At 44.9% G+C, this 7,204-nt stretch overlaps 1 protein-coding gene across 1 annotated transcript in view; it reads right to left on the minus strand.

Annotated features, from left to right (window-relative positions):
- SCMH1 (Scm polycomb group protein homolog 1) overlaps positions 1-6,522 on the minus strand; it is a 220,165-nt gene extending 213,643 nt beyond the window's left edge. The window contains 1 exon segment of the mRNA XM_037002370.2: positions 6,420-6,522. The gene's annotated coding sequence lies outside the window, so the exon portion shown is untranslated.
- Positions 6,523-7,204: the final 682 nt, after the last annotated feature.

Consider the following 7,204-nt stretch of genomic DNA (forward strand, 5'->3'; position numbering starts at 1 on the left):
ACTTTAAAAAATTATAAAAATCTTAAAGTGCTATAGTACTAATACAAACTATTATCACCCCCATGTTCAGATGAGGAAACAATCTTATTAAGGGATGGAGACTAAAACCAGAATACAATGAAGAAGTGAGAATGAGAAATTTTACATATTAAATGTATATATTACTGTCTGTATGAATATAAATGGAATTGAGGAAAAGGTAGGCAGGAGACTAGGTGGCACCTGGAGGTAGCCATAGTCTTAAGATTTTATTTATAAGATTTACTTAAAGATGGGAGACTTCTAAACAGATTTAGAGAGAAAAGAAAAGGAGCCTGAAGTAAGGGCTGGAGGCAATGAAAAGGTGGGGATCAGAGATTTAGCCTTGAGCAAGAGGAAGGAGCAGGAAAATTCAGGTATAGTTCTAAGAAACAGGTTTGACATGAGACCTGAGAAAATAGGGCAAAGAAATGACTAGGTATTGAAGGTCCAATGGCAGCAATCTGTTTAAATTGTGTGATTTTCTCTAGCAGGGCTCAGTAGCTTTATTCAATAAGATTTGGGATTTTGCCCAGACAGGGACTGAAGAACAATGGAGCAAGGGAATAGATGATACTAGTGAGAGAGTGAATTAAATAAGTGGTGGATTAAGACAATTAAACTGGATCAGGAAGGAAATGAAGACAGGCCTTGACCAAGTCAAAGAAGAGATCTAGTGGAAATAGAAGACAGGTAGAAGGAGAAATTTTGAACCAAGTGATGTCTTCATTTATAATTTTAGAGGCAGGCTGTCTCTGGGTGTTAAAAAGTTTCATGGAGTGACTATAAGAGCTGATTAGCTAAAAAGACGATCCCTTGAAGAGGCCATTGTGTTGGAGAAACCATCATTCAAGTCAATACTGAAGTCACTCAGGATGAGGATGTAAACTGAGTGGAACAGAAGGCTGTGTGTGCTAGGTCCTAAGTGATAAAGATCTATCTATCTATCTATATAAGAATACAAGAGTGATATAGCCCTTGTGCCAGAGAACACAGGGACTTCAAGAAAGTAGAGAAGTAAGGGTCTAGAAATAGAGGTGTACAGAAACTACAGTCATCCTTACCTCTCTCATTTTGCATAGAAGTGGTATGGTAGAATGCTACACCCATTTAAATGGGCTACAGAGCAAGTAATAATTGCTCTCCAAGACAGAGCAGAGAGTCTTCCATTTAAGGCCAGAACACACACATAAAAATCCAGTAAAATGGTTAACAGTGTAGGAAATGGGGGTTTCAGAGAAAAAGCAGGGTTGGGCGAGGAAGAGGAAGCTGAGTCAGCACACAAATGACAGTACAGAAGACAGGATTGGATGGGCTGGGACAAAGATAACAGATGGTAAGACTTGCTGGCTTTATATGGCTATAAGGTTATCAAAATAATTAGTTTCAGCACTTCCCTGGTGGCTAGGGAGTTAGCACTAAGGCTTTGGCAATGGTTTGGCTAAATTCCTTCATTTACAGATTTGGGGTGGGGGTGACCAACATTTGAGTACCTAGTATGTGATCAATATTATGTAAAGAGATTTACACATACTATCTTGGTGGAACCTTACACCTCATTTTATAAATGAGGGAACTGAGGATCAAGAGAGGCAAAGTGACCAGCCCAGGATTATACCATTAATATATAGTGACAGTGAGGAACCCAGGCTTCTTTTCAAATCTAAATCAGTATGGTAGTATAAAAGACAGAATTTGAAACCAAAGCCTTTTAAGTTACTTTCTACCAATGAGATCTTCTATGTTTTTTAACTCAACTAAATCTATCTACCAAACAGGACTATTGCAGAGATTAAACTACAACTACAAAACAAATCCTAGTGGTCATTTCTTTAACTGCAAATTGGCCTTCATTAGAATTTATTTTCAAATGTGTAATCTCTTAATTGGTTTACTTCAAACAAAAATCCCAAGTTTCTGAATTAATGCCTATACATTTTACGGTAGGAAACTGAGATAGGGAGAAAGGATGTTCCCTAGTATATCTAGAATCAAATCAAACTCGAGTTTCAGGTCTTTAATACTGTGGCTGCAGCCAATCTCTCTAGCCACACCTCTCACAATTGACTTACACAAGTACAACACTCAAATCTGTGGCAACTACCAATTTTTAACAAACATACCCTGTACTTTCCCCACTTTGCATCTCTACCTAAATTACTTAATCTATTGAAATTTGTTCTCCAAGGCCCAGCTGAAATTCATCTTGGAGTGTGAAACCTAACCTTTTTTCAGTATGTTGAGAAATGATGGCTCCCTTCTCTGAATTCCTATATCGCTTTGCTTTTACCTCCATTCAAGTACTTACTGCCTTATAAAGCATAGAAAAGTTCATTTTGGCCAGCAGAGCTTAAGTTCCTTAAAACTAGGCTGAAAAGAACTAATATTTACTTTGTATCTATGAAGCACCAATTGCTTTTCTACTGATTTTATATATATATATATATACATGTTTTATATATATATGATTTCTTGTTACCTTTGTGACACCCTATGAAGCAGGAATTTATCTTTAGCAGATAAGAACACTGAAGTCACAGAGGTTAAACAATTTGTTTACAGTCCTAAGTCTAGTAAATGACAGAGCCTGGATTTCTAGATTTCAATCTTGGTCTTTCTAACCCAAAGCCTAGGCTCTTCCCACTGTAATTTTCCACGGATATATCCTCACTGTTTTATTTGATTATTTCTAATCCACCACGTAATCATAAGGGGAAAAGCCTCCATTGACTTTTGTCATTAAGTATTAACAGAAAGGATTTGATTTAGGGCATTTGCCCTCCTACTTTCCAAGACTAAGAACAGAGTCTTCAGAGCAAACAAAATGATTAATACGAGTTCTGAATAAAGGAAGACATCAGAACCTGCTCCAGGGAAGGAAAAGTAGAAAACCATTACCTTTTCACTCATGTTTAAAACTCCTCCTCCTCTGAGGTTTATGCCATCTGGCTCTATCACTCTCCATCCTTCCTCCTAATCTGTCATCTACCATCCTCCTGATTAATCCCCTACATTCACTGCACCTGGGTCACAGTCTTTCTTCCCCACATCCTTGCATTCTAAATCACTTCACTATCCACACAGATGACTCACTCAATACAACAGCCTCACAGTTCCTTGTTATACTCAGCTTCACTGACCTTCACCTTTGCTGTACTCTAGCTACCCATGCACAGAGACCTAGCTGTCACTTAAAACAGCTCCAACATTAGACTATTTAACTCTGACATTTCACTTTCTGACCATAACCCTTTTTTCTAGCTTACTTCCACTCCATTTGCTCATTGATTCAACTCAAGAAATTGCAAAATCTTTAAGTCCAAAAGTGAACGCATCATCCAGCATTTCCTGTCTCAGTTTATGTCACCACCATCCCCCTAGTTAACCAAACCAAAAACCTGAGCATCACACTGGACTTCTCACCCTCTCATCTGCACATCTAATCAGTCATAAAAGCTCAGATTCTCTCAACTTCATCCCCCTCTCCTCATCCCTATGACCACATTTCAAAAATGTTATTCAACCACATTTCAAAAATGTCTGATAAAAACCTTTAAGTGATGAAAAAAATCACATAAGGTCCCTGCATATAAGGTCCACCATAATATGGTCTCTGCCTGTATTTTCTGCCTGACAATTTACCACTTAGTCTTGCCATATTCTTAGCAATCCAAGCTGCTTGTGGTTCTGTCAAGCTGTTCTTTTCTCACATTAATGTCTTTCCTCAAACTGTTTTCTGTTTGAGGCACACTCTGTACTCATGTCTGTCTGACTTCTACTTACTATTTAATATTTGGACCAGGTGTCACCTCTTCCCAAAGACTTCCCTCAAGTCCTAGGCTAGTAAGCACTCTGACTTGGGCGAACCATAGCATCATATGCATAGCTCTCACCTTTAACTCTGAGATGACCTATTTTAGCATCTAATTTACCTGCTCCATAATTTAGAAACGTATCTTACTCACTTTTGCATGCCCAGCTAAGCACAGTACATAGCATAGTGCCTGACACATAGTAGCCATGTTAAAGTGCAAAGTTTAGAACATGTTGAGTTTAAATTTTCAGTGGGATATTCACACCAGTTCTTTCTCACAGGGTTTTCAGTATTTCCTACCATTAACTCCAGCTCCTTTGAAAGGAAGGAACCAAGCCTTTCTTGAATCTGTTCAGTTCTGTACAGAATGGTGCTTTACAAATTTTTACCCAACTTTCAGAACAGGGAAACAGCATTCACACAAACATACCAGAAATCCAAACTTGACACGCATGCTACAAACTTCAAAACCACTGACCAATTTAAAAAATGAAGACATAGACAATGATTCTGTAACATCTTTCTATGTTGATAGTAACCATATTAGAGGGAGTGAGGATTTAATAATATGGGTAACTGCTGAACTACTGTGTTGTACATCTGAAACCAACAAAAGATTGTATATCAATGATACTTCAATTTAAGAAAATGAAGACACAAAACAAAGATAAAGAACTAATTCTGACTGCTGGTATGTGCTTGTCTATGTTATAAAACAATGAAACTTTGCTTAGAATTTTGAACAGAGTCTCAGACACAAGAGTTTAGCATTTTATCTACAAGGCCATCACAACTCTGCTGGGCTTAAAAAACCACTAACAGGCAGGTTTGGTTAGGCAGGGGGTTAAGGACATTGGTAAAAGACCCTTTTTAAAAACTTAACCCCTCATACCAAGGTGAAGTGATGAAAAAGCAAGTAAAAAATAACCTGGTAAGTGAGCAACAAAAAATGCCCTTTTCATAGCAATTTCTGGCCTTCTGCTGGCAGTTAGAAAGAGCAAAGAGTTCAGTGTAATAAAGCAATTCCCTCTCCAACTAAATATTAAATTACTGTTTGGCACGAAACTAGGTCTCAGTCCTTTTTCAGAGCAAAAATAATAAGCTCTTCTATTTACATGGGGCATTGCAACACTTTGATATCCATTAGCTCATCTGATAAAGTGTTTATAGACATTTTAAAAAGTGAAAAACCCAAATTTTCCACAAAATAAGATCTTTGAGTTCATTTGAACAAACTGCAGTAGACTTTTTTCAATTCAATACACATCACAGAAATGAGAGGAATAGAGTACTTTTTTTTTAAGCAGGTCAATCTTTGGGGCCAAGGAGGTTCTTGGAGAAACTAAATAGGTTTTGTCTTCTTGCTCACATTAAGAAGCTCTCCTTTAAAGAGGATATGGGCAAACAAGAGCTTATTCAGAGAAGGAATCAGAGAACCACAGCAGACCATAAACAACTGAAGGAACTGGAATTAGTGAAGAGAAGACAAGACTCCAGGGACATCATTATTCTCTTAAGATATCTTAAGGGCTGTCCATAAGGGAAAAAGAACTAGAAAGAATAGGAGGCAGCTGTTTCTTTCCACTAAACAAAAAATTTCTAAAAAAACCAAAGCTCTCCAGGTACAGAATGGGTTTCCTTGGTTAGAAGTTAGTTTCATATTACCGGAGGCAAATTATTAGGGTAGAATTTGGGATTTTCAAAGCTACTTTGGAATGGGATGGGGAAAAGGGGCCCCCTGGACGACTTTAAAATTCCCTTCCAGTCTGGAGATGTTCTGGGGTTTTACCATCTGCTGGAAACCCCTTCTCATTCCTCTCGGGGCTGGCCCACAGCTGTGCCCACGTGTCCAGCCCTCCTGGCATGCTCACCGTGGAGCCCAGTGGCTCCCGCCCGGGTCTGAGGTTTGAAACCTGCTCTGTTTCCGGCGGCACACGTGAGATGTCCCGGCGCAGCTCTTGACGCTGGAGCCGGCCGGGAAGATCGCTGCTGACAGCTCCGGGCCCCAGGAGCCCCCGACCCTCGCTTGGGCCACGCCGCCCGCTGGCCTCGGTCCTCGTCTGCCCTGAACCGCAACCAGACCGGCGACGACCCCCTGGCATCTCTCAGCTCTGGTGTCGGAGCAAACCGACAGACGCGAGAGCAGACTGACAGCCGCTCGGACTCCCGGCCCTCGGCTCAAAGCCAACACTCCCCGACCGACCCGGCCCCGCCGGCCCGGACACCGCGACCCTGCTCGTACCGCCCAGCGAGGCCGACCCCCCAAAGAGACTCTGTTCTTGGGTTTCCCTCGCCGGGGCGCCCCTGCCGCGTCAGGGCCACGGGCCGGACACAGGGCCCCGCCCGCAGATGCAGAACGGGCCTCGGGGCTCTGGGCCGAGTTGACAGGGCGGGGAGCGGCCGCGGCCACGCTCGGACCAGACAGGCCGACAGTCCTCACAGACTGACAGACAGTCGGGCGCCGAGGGGCGGGGGCGGCGTCCGGGCTGTCCCGCCGCCGCCGGCTCGCAAGGGGCGGCCCCTGGCGGCCCGGGCCCTCGGGGCGCGAGCTTCCCCAGGCGGCGGCGGCGGCGTCCGGAGCGCTTACCTGCGGGCGCAGCGGCGGCGGGCGGCTCACTCCCTTCCCGCCGCCATGTTTCCGCTGCGCAGAGAGCGAGAGAGGACGCGCGAAGGGGGCGGGCGGGCGGCGGGGGGCTCGACCGAGGCGGTGGCTGAGGCGGGGGCGGGGCGGGGGCTCCCCGGCGCCGCCCCCCGTGCCTCCCGCCGCGGGGTGGCGCGCGCCTCAGCCGTTGGGCCCGCGCGGAGGGCGGGGCGCGCGGGAGGGGAGGGCGCCGCCGTTCGGTCCAGGCCTGCTAGTCCCGGCCGCCTCCCGCCTTCCGCCCGGGGACCTGGCTCCGCGCCCCGACGGGCTGTCCGCGCCGCGACTCACGCATTGGTAGACTGAGGCCAGGAGAGGGCTCAGGGGCTCGGGTTCGAATTCCGCCGCCGCGGGCCACAGTCTGCGAGGCCGCTGGTGGGCCGCTCGGGGAGGTGGCGGACCCCGAGGTCCAGTGTCAGCCCCGCAGGCCGGATGACTTCGGGCGGCGCCTCGGGCAAAGAGCGGGCGCTCTCGGCTCGAGTTCCCGCCCTGCTAATGACCAGCTGTGCGATGGATGACCTTTGAGCGAGTTACCTCACATCTCTACCTCAGAGCCTTCATGTCTAATTTAATAGCACTTAATCCAGAGGGAAGGTGGAGGATAAGAATAATTAATGCTTGTAAAGCCCATGGAACAGTGCAGGGACTTAGTAAGTAAATGCTCAATAAAGTATAAGCTCGTACTGTCGGTTCGTTGGTCCTTCCATTCAACAAGTACGCATCGAGCCCTACGA

Source organism: Manis javanica, chromosome 4, assembly GCF_040802235.1.
Source record: "Manis javanica isolate MJ-LG chromosome 4, MJ_LKY, whole genome shotgun sequence".
Classification (NCBI taxonomy): domain Eukaryota; kingdom Metazoa; phylum Chordata; class Mammalia; order Pholidota; family Manidae; genus Manis; species Manis javanica.